Below are 14834 nucleotides of genomic sequence, written 5' to 3' on the forward strand. Positions count from 1 at the left end.
TGCTACCTATCATTCTTATTATTAATTTTCTTATTAAATAAGACAAAACTAAACTTCCTGAAAAATATGTGAAATAGCTTCACTCAGGGAGAAAGGGAGGCTCTGGGCCTAGAATTAGTGGAGTGTTATCATTGGCATACATAATTTACTGAGCTTTCACCACAGCTGTGACACTTAAGAGAAGCTATGGGCTGACGATTGAGATCAGACATTTCCACTGCTCTCATAGAGCTTAAAAGTTCTCTTATAAAGTTTCAATGATAAATTGTATGAAGTCCTTTTCTGAAGTGCTATATGAAGTTCTTGTGAAAATGCTGTAAAAGTCATTCTATACATCCAAATAAAAGATGGATGGTCCAACTTCAAATAAATCTGAAGGCCAAAATATAGCTTTTTTTTTCTTTTTCAATTTAATGAAGTCTTCTGGTTCAAAGGACTTTTACAGTTAGAAAGGAATTTTGGGATAATCGTGTCTTATTAATTCACCTTCTGACAATGTTAGATGTGGAAAGAAATGGGAAAGAATGGCTTTCATGCCACTTCCACCATTTCTTAAGAGACACAGAGTACCTAAAAACATACATCTCATCTTTGCTTCCTACTTTTCATGTCTCCTCCCCCTCATTTGCCTACTCATTTCTTTCCCTCTTCCCCTTCCTCTCCAAAGCCAAAAGTACTAAGGGTTTTATGTGTGTATGAAAACATTGCAGTCGACCTTTCCCTGACCCTGCACTACTCTGAAAGACCAAAGTTCCTTCTAGTAAAACAAAATGAGCCATCAAAGTGGGGAAGAGGCTAAAGGCAAATCAAACCAGACCAGTAGTTTGTTTGTCTTTTCTATTAAACTTATCAGTTACAAAATGATAAGAATGGATATCATGAGTGTGAAGAAATATAATGCCTCCTTTTTACCACTAACATAAATCCAAATTCTTACTTAACCAACAAACTTTCTCTTTCACATTCTGAGTCCACAAAAGTATGCTCAATTACATGATTTTTTTTTTTTTTTAGTCAGGCAACTGAGGTTAAGTGACTTGCCCAGGGTCACACAGCTAGTAAGTGTTAAGTGTCAAAGGCCGGATTTGAACTCAGGTACTCCTAACTCCAGGGCTGGTGCTCTATCCACTGCGCCACCTAGCTGCCCCTCAATTACATGATTTATGGCCATCTATAACACCACTGGGCAGCTAGGCGGTGCACTGGATAGCATGCTAGACTTGGAGTCAGGAAGACTCATCTTTTTGAGTCCAAATACAGCTTCGGACACTTCCTACTTGTGTGACCTTGGGCAAGTCACTTAAGCCTGTTTCTCTTAGTTCCCTGTCTGTAAAATGAGTTGGAGAAGAAAATGTCAAGCCACTCCAGTATCTTTGCTAAAAAAACCCTAAATGCGGTCACGAAAAGTTGGACCTGACTGAAACAGCTAAACAATAATTAGTATGACAACTCTGCCTTTAAAAGCAGTCTAAATATTGATATGAGCAGCTGATATATGCATGGCAAAGAGACTGTGCTGGAAAAAAACTGACAGGAAGAAGCATCCTAGTTAAAATGTTATACTTTTAGAAGGTCATGGCACTGAAAATTTCTAGCCTATCTTTGGCAGGAGTTGTAATTTATATAGTTTCTACTTCTTTTTAGTAGTTTCTACAGAGAGGACATGAAAATGACACTCAGGTTGGAAGCCCGACTCTTCCGCCTGTCTGAGCCCTTAATGATAAGAATTAAGGACAAAAATCAATGGAAACATTCACTTGTCCCATGGTTGTTAAAATATACAGGCCTATAAGATTTCCCTTCATCTAAGTAACCATATCATTCACCAAATTCCTCTTTTGATATTAACTTTTGAATTTCTACATGACAACTTAAAATATAGGAATAACAGATTCCTGACCAGGGATGGAGCACATCTAAGAAAGGCTAATAAGACTGTATTTAACTAGTGTCTTACATTTTTTTAGCAGGTATCTAGTTTATTTAGGCATAAGTCAATGCCACAGCATAACACTTCTCATAAGTGGAGTGCTCGCCACTTATCCAAGGGGCCCCGGCTGGGGATATAGTTAACCCCACAGCCATTAGGAATGAGACGCTTCTCAGCTATCATATCCTCAAACTGATTAGCATTGAACTTGGTGAAACCCCACTTCTTGGAGATGTGGATCTTCTGGTGGCCAGGAAACTTGAACTTGGCTCTCTGCAAAGCTTCAAAAACATGTTCTTTAATTCTGAACCTTGATTCAAATTGACATGATAACTTGGCCAATGTATACATGGACTACAGTTCCCTGAGGCTTCCCGAAGGCATCCTGCATGCCAGTCTGGAGCCTATCAGCCCCAGCACATGACAACATCTTATTGATGCAGATTACATGAAAAGGGTGCAGGCACACACAGATATGAAAGCCATCTTTGCCAAAACTCTTCACCATTTACTTGTTGGCACAGATCCAAGCAGCTTCCAGGGCTTCTGATGACAGCTGCTCATATTCATCTGATACCATATGGCCATACAGTGGAAATTCATCCACTTTGGCTTTCTACCAAGATTGAAGTTTTGGTTCTTGGCATCGGGAACTCCCTCTCAGAAACGAGACTTTGGGTATAGTTTATTTGTACAGTACCTATAACAGCGGAAGGGATGACAGCCCATGGCGCCGGTGACAGCAGGGACTGGGTCTCACAGCAGGGAAAGGCAGTGTCTTACAAATTTAATCAAATTAAAATTTAAACATAAAAAGATTAGGGAATAGAGAAAACTGTCTATGCATATCCACCAAACTAGAGACTATAGAGATTAGCTATAATTAAGGAAGAAAAATAGTCGTTGAGCCATCCAAAAGTTCTCAAAAGAGACAAAATGCAAGAAAAGAGTGAGTAGCAAAGCCCAACGTCCAAATGTCTACGCATAATGGACTAAATTTTACTAAATAAGTAAGAGGAAAAAGATGTCTTATAGGATAGTTGGGAGGCAAAAATGAGTTCGTAGGTGCAATCCTGAGACTTGGTACAATCCATGACTTAAATAGAGTTCTGCATGAGTATACTTTATTTTTTATTTCTTATATATACTTTATTAATATTACATTTTGAAATGATTTTGAAGGATCCTCAGAATGAGTACAGAGATACAATAAGCCCTAGTGATGCAAACAAGCAAGCTTTACTGAGAATACATACTCATAAATGAGTGATGGTCAACTTTTCAAAGTCTTAAGTGCTACTGCAATGAGCCCCAACATGGAGTAGAGATCCCCAGGGCAATTCAACACATATTTATTGGGAGATTTTTCTGGGTCTCCACTTGGCTAAACTAAGACACGAGTACCAAAAAATCAATCCCAGGGATACCTGGTGTTTTTAAGCACCAGAGGCACCATCTTGTATATCACACAGGGGTCTCGTTACATTAACAAATATAAACATTTCAATATACAAAGACAAAAAAGAGGCTTGTAAATGAAACTATAAAATTCTGTTTGGAGCATTTTAATTTTGTTTGTTTTTTTCATTAATATGAACAGCTTTTTACTCCCTACATGTATTGAGTGTGGGAGGAGGAGACAGGCTAGTAAGAAACATGCTAATATTTCCTATTCTTATTAGTTGTAAATTAGGAAGACTTTTTTTATGAACTTAGAGCAAAGCAAGGAGAACCAAGATAATATATACAACGAACATAACAACATAAAAGACAACACTTAAAATGCCAGAATTCAGATTAATGAAGGGAATGTGGTCTCTAGAGGTCTATTGATGAAACCTATTTCTCTATTAAAGTGGTTCCCAACTTTTCTTGTTCCTCTAATTACTTTAAATAACAACAACAACAAAAGGTCATGAACTCCCAGGTTAATTTAATATATTACTTTTAATATTCTTTTAGATTCATCCATTAAGTACTTACAATAACTAAAGTGATATCTTTTGCCCCCAAAAGCTGCAAACTAAAATTTACATTACATAATTATAAAATGTAAAATTTTATTCTACTCATAATTATGAAAACTCTAAAGGCAATATTATAGAACTTTAATTATAAAATAATTATGGATATTTTATGTAGGACATTCTGTAAGAATTCAAATAAGTAATGCTCATAAATTTACTATTTACAAGATTTCATGTTACATTTCTTTATTTCACATATTTTGTTGAATATAAACAAAATATTTAATGAAATTAGTTCCAAATAGGAAGATACATAAGAATATAATAATCACATATAAATGTAATTTAAGTGTTTATTTTTTATTGGAACAGGTTTGCAACATTTAATTCAACATCATACAGTCTAAAATCTACTTCTACATTGAGTTTCTATTGTTTCTGTTATTTCTATTGTTGTCCAGCTCTTTCTAACTCCTTGTGACTCCATTTGGGGTTTTCTTGGCAAAAATACCAGAGTGATTTACCATTTTCTTCTCTAGCTCATTTTACAGATGAGGAAACTAAGAAGAACAGGGTTTAGTGACTTGCCTAGGGTCACACAGCTAACAAGTCTCTGTGACCAGATTTGAACCCAGGTCCTCCTAACTCAAAGGCCAGAGTTCTATTCACTGCACCACCTATCTGCTACCATTATTTCTCTATTTTTTTAATTAAAACAAGAATAAAGTGAAAATGGTCATATACAAATATGTGGTGGAAAATAGAATTTTATTATCTCTCTTTCTAGGGGATGAAAATTCATTTTTAAAAATTTCTAACAACCTAATCAACAAAAATGAGTAGCTATGATATAAAATATATCCTTTTTTACCAGCTGATGATGTATATTAAATGTGGTATTAAATGTGCTTAAAGTTAAATCGCACATATTGCTTCTTTTTTTTAAAGCAATATCTGTGTACGAACTAACCCTTTTAAGAAAAATATGTCTTCAGATATAACTTTCTTCTCTTCTACCCATTGGCTAAATTCTCACAGAAACTCTACTGACCAATTTAACAGTGCTGTTAACTGGTTCACTTGAAAATCCACCAGAGAGAATCATCATTATTTAAGCATTTGAAGCCTGAGTTATGACTCGGAAGCATGCTCATTTTGGTAATAGAAATTTGGAGATTAATGACTTTAAAAAAATAAAAGGTGAGAATAACTAAAAGTTAGGAGGCTCCAATATCAGTCATTGAACAAAACAATGGAGGTGCAATAGCATGAAGTAAGACAGAAGCAGCAGAGGAAGAGGAACTTGAGGAGAACTGAAGATATAGCAGAAGAGTTGAAAAGTTGCTCCAATGACCCATGATAGTGAGAAGCTGTCAGCCTAGAGAAGGCTTCACCTGAGTCACTTCTGAAAGGTCTGAGAGAATTTATTCCATTGCCCAAGAGAGGTAGTCCCTAGAGCAATAGCTCTGGAATCAAGAGGGCCTGAGTTCAAATCTCACCTAAGACACTAACTGTGTGACCCTGGGACAAGTCACTTAACTCCAATTGCCTCAAACATCCGGGGCCATCTCCAGTTGTCCTGATGTATACCTTGCCACTGGACACAGATGACTCTTGAGAGAGTGAGGCTGGTGACCTTGCACAGTCCTTCATCACTTAAATCCAATTCAGTGTAAGTCATGACATCACTCCAATGTCATGGTCCTCTTCAAGAACAAAGGACAAACAGCAACAATGTTGACCAAGAATTCCATTGACAAATGCTGCCCTCCATCTCCCTCTAGAGTTGGAGAAAAGCCCTTTCATAAAGGCTCATTCTTCTCTGTTGCCACTTTGGGCTTGAGAAGGCAAAGAAGCCCATTTTTGCAACTGTTTAAGTATAACAGATCAGTCATTATTCAGTCATGTCCAATTCTTTTTTACCCTATTTGGGGTTTTACTGGCAAAGATACTGGAGTTGGCTTGCCATTTCCCTCTCCAGCTCATTTCATTCATAGGTAAGGAAACTGAAACACACAGGATTAATTGACTTACCCAGGGTCATATAGTTATTAAGTATCTGAGGTCAGATTTGAACTCGGCTCTATCCAGAGTGTTACCTAGCTTTCCCTGTTAGTATACTGAAGAGTTGGCTTAAAGAGTGAACCTTTTTAGTGGGTTTCTATGAACTCCATTCTGATTGGCCAGCACAGCAACTAGTTGACTGAATAATTAGCTGGTCTTATCTGTATAATCCATAGATGGCCAGTTTGATGAGTTTAGTAGTTGAAGGAAGCTAGGTGGTACAGTGTACAGAGTGCTACAAGTGGTGTCAGGAATACCTGAGTTCAAATCCAGCTTTATTTGCTGGGTAAGTCACTTAACCTCTGACTTCTGTAGTTTCCTTATCTGTAAAATGGAGAAAATAATAGCATCTCTATACCTGCATTGTGGTGAAGCAAAAACAATGTATGTTGCAAAATTTCAAGAACTCTAAAATGCTTGTTATTATACTAATACTATTATTATTATTATTTTTGTGGGGCAATGAGGATTAAGTGATCTGCCCAGGATCACGCAGCTAGTAAGTGTAATTACTATTATTATTGAAGAGAACTGATCTTTATATTAAGTGCTAATACTTTTTAAATGCCCTTTTAAAGGTGATGGTTAACTGAGACAGCTTATAAAGATTGTCAATTAATCAACATGCATTAATTAGGCACCTACTCTGTGTCAAGAACTGTACTAAATCCTTGAAAAGAAAGGAAACAGACAGACTTCAAGGAGCTAAGTCAAATGAGGATGAGGAGGTGAGTCTTCCTGTAAACACAGTGGTGTCAAACTCAAATAGAAACAGATCACTGCCAGCCCATTATCAACCTAGAAAATCACAAATTAACATTATCTGTGTTGTATTGTACTTAATTTTTTTGTTAAACATTTCCCATTACATTTTAATCTGATTTAGGCAGCATGGAGTTTGACACCTCTGTTATAGAAGGTGAAATTTTAGATGGGACTTGAAGGAAGCCATGAAATCTAGAAGATAAGGATAAAAAAGGAGAAAACTGTTTAACACAAGGAACAGTTAGTGAAAATGTACTAAGTCAGGGGATGGAGTATCTCATATGAGGAACAGCAAGAAAGTCAATGTCCTTGGATTATAAAATGTGTTGAGGGGAATCAGATATAAGAAGACTGGAAAGGCAAGAGAGTGTCAGGCTGTGAAGCGCTTTGAATACCAGAAGATTTTATATTTGCTCATAAAGGTATCACTACAGGAACATGACAGAGAACAGTTGAGTTTACTCAATAGGGTGGGTAACATGGTCATATCTGTGCTTTAGAGATATTACTCTTCAGTGGGGAAAGAGTCGAGTCAGAGAGACTGACCAACAGGCTGCTGTAATAATCTAGGTATGAAGTTTTGGAGGGCCTGCATAAGAGTGGTGGCACCATCAGAGGAAAGACGAGCCATGTACAAGAGCTACTATAAGGGTAAAATAAGGACTTGATAATAGGTTGTGTATGGGGGGCAAGAGAATGAGGAGTTAAGGATAATGCCAATGCTGTGAGACTGAGTGACTGGGAAGATGGTGATCCCCCTTGGAAATAACTGGAAAACTCAGAAGAAGGGCTAGGTCAGAACCTTGGGAGACATCCACAGTTAGTAGATTTGATCTGGATAAAGAACCAGCAAAGAAAACTGAGGAGAGGTCAGAGAGGTAACCCATTCCATGATCTTTCCCAATAAAACCCCAAATAGTGTCATGAAGAGTCAGACACAACTGAAACAAATCTACAACAACAATGAAAATGGAAGCAGATGCAGATCTTCCTTAATAAACTAATAACACTGAAGCCTGCAGTCAAGAGTTGTAAGTTACTTTAAGCATGTGAGCTTTCCTACTTTATGTGTTTTCCCTCATAGGGTTTTATAAGTATATGCCCATATATACTAACTACATAGCTAGAGAGTTGATTTGTGGATGATTGTGATATAGGCTTATGTGTGTATTGTGAGGTATTCAATTATCTATGTATCTGTTTTAATATATTCATATCTATCATTGTATAATTTTTCTTACCTTATTAAATAAATGATTATGCTTAATATCCCAAAATCATTGTGAATGCCTGCCTGGTTGTGTAGATTCAAACATATTGGATGAGGCCTCAAAAGCTAATGGTAAGGGATGTACATTTCCCCTCAAAGGGGTTACTGGTCCAAGGGCTCTGAGAGTGTGTGGTGTTTCTATGTAACAATGTGTTAGTCCGCAGGTTCTTGGAACTTACACTTCCTAGTATGAAAACATATTGGAAGAATAAGACAAACCCAGAGAGCAATGGGGTATCTCACAAACCTAAGTGAGAAGCGTGAGGCTGAAAGTATGACATTGTGGGGGTGATTATACTGTACAATGTCTGTAATGACTAGACCCACACTGTAACTAACTTGTCTTGTTACCTCATTGGGGCACTAGAATAGTATGCATACATATTATCACTGTTATATGACTAACAAACCAAGTATGTGAGAATCCATTCTGGGGGGGGGGGGTTACTAGATGAAATTTTATTTCCGTGGTTTTCATGTTGATTAAATCACAGGTCTTCTATATTACATACTAAGGTTGAAGTGTGGTGTTACATTTGGTGTGGTATGTGGTACCCATTGCCTTCCAATTTACTGAAGCCTCCAATTCTAAGTCCTGTACCTGAAAAGGGTCCTCTTTCAGCTCCTATCCATTCTACCTTTAGACGTTCCTTTGTCCAGGATTGATTCCATTCTCATTTTTTCTAAAGTACCATAATAACATGCAATAGAAGGGCTATAGAACTGTGCTTTGATCCATCAATATCACTGCTAGGCTTATATCCCAAAGACATCCCCCAAAAGATAAAAAGACCTATTGGTACAAAAATATTTATAGCAGCTCTTTTTGTGGTGGCTAAGAATTGGAAATCAAAGGAATGCTCATCAATTGGGGAATGGCTAAACAAGCTGTGGTATATGATGGTAATGAAATATTATTGTGTTATAAGAAATGACAAACAGGATGACTTCAGAAAGGCCTGGAAAGACTTGTAGGAAGTTATATATAGTGAAGTGAGCAGAACCAAGATAACTCTGTTCACAGAGACGGCAATATTGTTTGATGAAGAATTGGGAATGACTTGACTATTCTCAGCAATACGATGATCTAAGACAATCCCAAAGGATTATTGAGGAAACATACTATCCACCTCCAAAGAAAGAACTAATATTTATGGAAAAGACTGAAGCATGCTATTTTCACTTTCTTTCATTTTTTCTTTTAATCAAATTTTCTTGTACAAAATGACAAATATGGTAATGTTTTACATAGTCATACATGTATAATCCATATATGATTGCTTGTTGCCTCTTGGAGGAGGAGGGGAAGGAAGGAAGGAGGGGTAAAAATCGGAACCCCACACTATAAATAAAAATGTTTATTACCAAAAAAAAGCATGTATTCTACGTACTTAAGTGGATTCTGTAAAATCTAATGTCTTAGGCTTCAGTTTCCTTCTTTAGATGATTCCTAAGTCCTCCCTCACTTCATGTATATTATATTATATATAATTATTTAGTATATGTTACCATATAAGTATATATTATATAATTATACATTATAATTATCTATATTGTGTATATTATGCTATAACTAAGTGAATACTATCATTTTTTTTTTACTTATTCTATTTATCTCCTAACTCATTTAAGCTTTGTCTGATTGTGATTAATAGAGGTGGCATTGAATAATCAGTAGAATGGTGGGTTTGGAGTTAGGAAGAGGGTCCAAACTCCACCTTTGATACTTACCAGCAATGGAACCCTAAATAAGTCACTTAACCTCCTTGTAAGCAAGCAATTCTTCAGTACTTAGATATTAAGTCATAGGTGGACTGCAATCTCTGTGAGTGCAGGAAGTTTCCAAACAAGAGGCTCCCTATCAATGACAAATTCACAGATCCTTAGGGTATTCACTTATGAATTTATTCCTTTTCATTGGCCTCAAGAAATTGCTTAGTCCTTTAAGTTCTTTTCTTCACATAAGTTAGCCTAGCACCTAAGATCATCACATTTCTTCTCCCCGATCTCTCTTTTGTTCATCCTCTTTAGATTCCTCATCTGCTTCCCTTTCACTCTTCTTATTAAACTTCCACTCCTTTATTTCATTCATCCTTATATCATGAAGAATTTTTTTCAGAGATTTTAAAGTTACTCTCTGGTCTAATCTATTTCATTGTTGTTCAGTTGTTTTTTCAGTCGTGACTGAATCTCCCTTCCTCTCCCCCTCCTCCTCCCCTTCCCCCTCCCTCCCTCTCTCTCTCTCTCTCTCTGTGGGACAATGGGGGTTAAGTGACTTGCCCAGGGTCACACAGCTAGTAAGTGTCAAGTGTCTGAGGCCAGATTTGAACTCAAGTCCTCCTGAATCCAGGGCCGGTGCTTTATCCACTGTGCCACCTAGCTGCCCTGGTGACTGAATCTTTCCGACCTGCTACAGGGTCTTCTTGGCAAAGATATGGGAATGGTTTGTCATTTTCTTCTCCTGCTCATTTTACAGATGAGGAACTGAGGCAATCAAGGGTTAAGTGACTTGTCCAAGGTCACACAGCTTATAAATATTTGATGCCACATTTGAATTCAGGTCCTCCTGACTCCAAGGCTAGTGCTCTATCCATTGTGTCACCTAGCTGCCTGAATCTAATCCATACAATAAATATGAATCACTCACATTTGAAACAAGTGAGATGGATATTCATTTTTAAAAGAATTCATTTGTCTGCTTTCTATTAAGCCATCAATATTGAAAAGTATGTGGTAATGCTTTCATTCATTCACCCATGCAAATAAAATAGTTGGAATGGATGATGTCTAAAGTCATGCCAGCTCAAAGTTACATTCTAATTACAAGCAAAACTCATTTCGAGTGAATGTAAGAAATATTTGTATATGTCAAGATGTAGCTATATACTTCAAAGTACTTGTCAAAATATTGAGTTATAAATATTAAGTTTCTATGTTCTTAGAAACCCTGAGTGATTGATCATTGTAAAACTTCTTGGATAGAGTCAATAATTGTCCTGTGACCTTGGGCAAGTTACTTAATCTTTGTTTGCCTCTGTTTCTTCATGTATAAAATGGGGTGAATAATAATATCTACCTATTAGGGTACTTGAGAAGATTAAATGAGATATTTGTAAAGTACTTAGTGCAATACTGGGCACATAGAAAACACTAAATAAATACTAACTAATCATGGTTTTTGTACAGTTCAGTGTTTTTTGGAAACACCATGTTATGGTACTATTTAGAACAGACTATTTAGTGCCCTCTCTACTACTATACACTTTTTTTTTTTTGGTGAGGCAATTGGAGTTAAGTGACTTGCCCAGGGCCATACGGCTAGTAAGTATCAAGTGTCTGAGGCCAGATTTGAATTCAGGTCCTCCTGAATCCAGGGCCGGTGCTTTATCCACTGTGCCACCTAGCTGCCCCCTTTTTAAATATCAAGGTGCTAAGCCCTGATACTTTATTGGTTTTGTTTTTGTTTTGTTTTTGTTGTTTTTTGGTGAGTCAATTGGGGTTAAGTGACTTGCCCAGGGTCACACAGCTAGTAAGTAGGTGTTAAGTGTCTGAGGCCAAATTTGAACTCAGGTCCTCCTGACTCCAGGCCTGGTTCTCCAGCCGCTGCGCCACCTAGCTGCCCCACTTTATACACTTTTAATAATTTAATTAAGGTGCCAAGGACCTGTTATTTCATTTGTGTAGAACTTCATTCCACCAACAAAGAATGTAGTCTATCTATGACTTAATCAACCGGGGCAATAAACATTCATATGTGCCAGGCACTGGGCTAAGTGCTAAATATACAAAGAAAGGCAATCCCTGCTCTCAAAGAGCTCATACCCTCAAAAAGGAGACAATATGAAAAGAACTATAAACAAATAAAATATATACAAGATAAACTGAAGATAATTAATAGAGGGAAAGGAGTAACATTAAGGATGACCAGGTAAGGTTTCTCTTAGAAGGTGGGACTTTAGCAGAGACTTAAAGGCAGCCAGAAAAGTCAGGAGACAAAGACAGACAGAGAGAATTCCAGACATGGGAGATAGTGAGTGAAAATAATTAGAGTCAGGAGCTGGAGTATCTTGTTCTAGCAACAGCAAGGATGCCAATGTCACTGGATCAGAGAACATGTAGGGGTGAGTAAGGTATAAGAAGACAGGAAATCTTGGAGGGACCCAGATGTGACTTTAAGTACATTAATTAATTTACCTAATGACAGCTGAACCAAGAGAGTGTTGGCTTTAGGTCTACCTCTAATATCATTTCACTTGGTGATTTCATGAGTTCCCACGGCTACAATTATCATCTTTATGCAGTCTATATAGTCATCCCTAGTCTCTATCCTAACCACCATCCCATGTCCTCTATTTTTATACATCTTGAATTAAATACTCCACAGGCATCCCAATATCAACATGTCAAAAGCAGAATTTGTCATCTTTTCTCCTAAACTCACTCCTATTTTGAATTTAGCTGTTACTCTCAAGAACACTATCAGATTCCAGTCAGCCAAGCTCACAACCTCAGTGTCATCCTTGACTCCTTACCTTATATATCCAATCTGTCACCAAATCCTGTCATTCCTACTTTCACAAAATCTCTAGTTTACATCTCTTTCTTTCCATTCACATAGCCACCACACTGGTTTAGGTTCCTATCACTTCTTTTTTGTTTTGTTTTTGTGAGGCAATGAGGGTTAAATGACTTGCCCAGGGTCACACAGCTAGTAAGTATCAAGTGTCTGAGGCCGGATTTGAACTCAGGTCCTCCTGAATCCAGGGCCAGTGCTTTATCCACTGCACCACCCCCATCACTTCTTACTTGGATTATTGTGTTAGTCTTCGAATCAGTCTCCTTGCTTCAAGTGTCTCCCCACTCCAATTCATTGTCCACTTGGCCCCCAAGATGATTTTCATAAAGTTTAGGTCTGCACATGTCACCCCCATGCTCAATGAGCTTCATTGGCTCTCTATTATTCTCTATCAAATATGAACTCCTCGTACAATACTTAAAGTTTTTCACACTTGACCTCTTCCAGATACAATGGCCCCTCTGCAGTTCCTTGCATATCTTTAAATTCCTTTGTACCAACTGTCCCCATGACTGAAAAATTCTGTCTCTTACCTCTCCTTAGTTTTCCTAGCTTTCTTTAAGATTATCTCAGATCCCTTCCCTCTCAAATGACCTCCCATCTATTCTATACATGTCTTATATGTACCTATTTTTTTTTTGTGGGGCAATGAGGGTTAAGTGACTTGCCCAGGGTCACACAGCTAGTAAGTGTCAAGTGTTTGAGGCTGGCTTTGAACTCAGGTCCTCCTGAATCCAGGGTCGGTGCTTTATCCACTATAGCGCCACCTAGCTGCCCCCATTATATGTACCTATTTACATAAGTAGAATGCAAGCTCATTGGCTAGATGAACTGTTTTTGCCTTTCTTTGTATCCCCATGAAAATTAGCACAGTGCCTGCCATTTACTGAGTGCTTAAATGCTTGTTAAATGACTGACCAAAGAAATGTTCATGACTACGATATTTCTGCTGTTTGATCACCTTTAAAGTGACATATAAAAGGGGGCAGCTAGGTTGTGCAGTGGATAAAGCACCAGCCCTGGATTCAGGAAAACCTGAGTTCAAATCTGACCTCAGATACTTGACACTTGACACTAGCTGTGTGGCCTTGGGCAAAGTCACTTAACCCTCACTGCCCCACCAAAACCAAACCAAACCAAAACAAAAACAAATGACATATATAAGAGGAGAGGCAAGGGGAAAGGGAGAGGAAGAGAAGGTAAAAAGAGAGGAGAAAGGATGACGAAAAGTGAGAAGACAGGAAAGGATATGAGAAGAGAGGGAGAAAGATAGGAAGATGAAGGGGAGAGGAAGAAGATAGGGAATGAGGGGAGAAAAGAGGAGAGAAGGGATGAGAAGAAAGGGGTGGGAAGGGAAGGGGGAGGCAGGGAGAGGGGAGAAGGATGAAAGGAAAGGGGGAAGAAAAAAGGAAAAGAAGGAAAGAAAAGAAGAAAGGACAAAGAGAGAATAAAAAATCAAAAAAGGAAGAGAAAGTAGGAAAGGAGAAATGAAGGTAAGAAAGAGGCAATAAGAAAGAAAGTTGGTTGTATTATATACTTAGGCATGGAGACAGTGCCATTGATTTCCCACAAATAGAAGAAGCAAGGAAATCTTTATTAAGATGAATTGCAAAAAGCTTTTAGTGTTATACTAAGCTACATGATATAATTGGGATCATAGCTTGAGGAATGAAGACCAAAAACTTTAAAAGCTTGTAAACACGTATTTTATTAGAAACGACAGAAATTCATTTTAATAGTTTTTCGGAGAATAGGTTTTTAGAGAAAGAGAATAAGTTGAACTCCATCAATAACTATGTTCTTATAAACTATGCTGAAAGGAGACCTCTATAATCCAAGAAAGTCAAACAATAGGATATTTTATTAAGATATAATTGCAAGACTTAATTAAGATTTTTTAGTAAAATTCATTTCATGCATAGAGCATTAAATTAAGTTGGCTAACTTCATAGCACAATTATATCAGGACAGCATCCAGCACCACCTTTGCATAGTAAGAATCAGTACGGGGCAGCTAGGTGGCGCAGTGGATAGAGCACTGGCCTTGGAGTCGGGAGTACCTGAGTTCAAATCCAGCCTCAGACACTTAACACTTACTAGCTATGTGACCCTGGGCAAGTCACTTGACCCCAATTGCCTCACTAAAAAAAAAAAAAAGAATCAGTAAAACTTGAATAACAAAATTGCTTGTTTGCAGAAAACTAGAGAGATGATGCCTAAAGCAGGAAGAGATAAAGGAGGAAAGAAGATTCTAGACCAATA

The 14834-nt window shown here is 37.6% G+C and overlaps 1 protein-coding gene and 1 pseudogene across 5 annotated transcripts in view; both read right to left on the reverse strand.

Moving 5' to 3' along the window:
• Window positions 1–14834, reverse strand: part of MCTP1 (multiple C2 and transmembrane domain containing 1) — a 793635-nt gene that overhangs the window by 553258 nt on the left and 225543 nt on the right. The gene's annotated exons all lie outside the window — the stretch shown is intronic.
• On the reverse strand, window positions 2110–2659 carry LOC122737181 (annotated as a pseudogene).

This window comes from Dromiciops gliroides, chromosome 1 (assembly GCF_019393635.1).
Source record: "Dromiciops gliroides isolate mDroGli1 chromosome 1, mDroGli1.pri, whole genome shotgun sequence".
Lineage (NCBI taxonomy): Eukaryota > Metazoa > Chordata > Mammalia > Microbiotheria > Microbiotheriidae > Dromiciops > Dromiciops gliroides.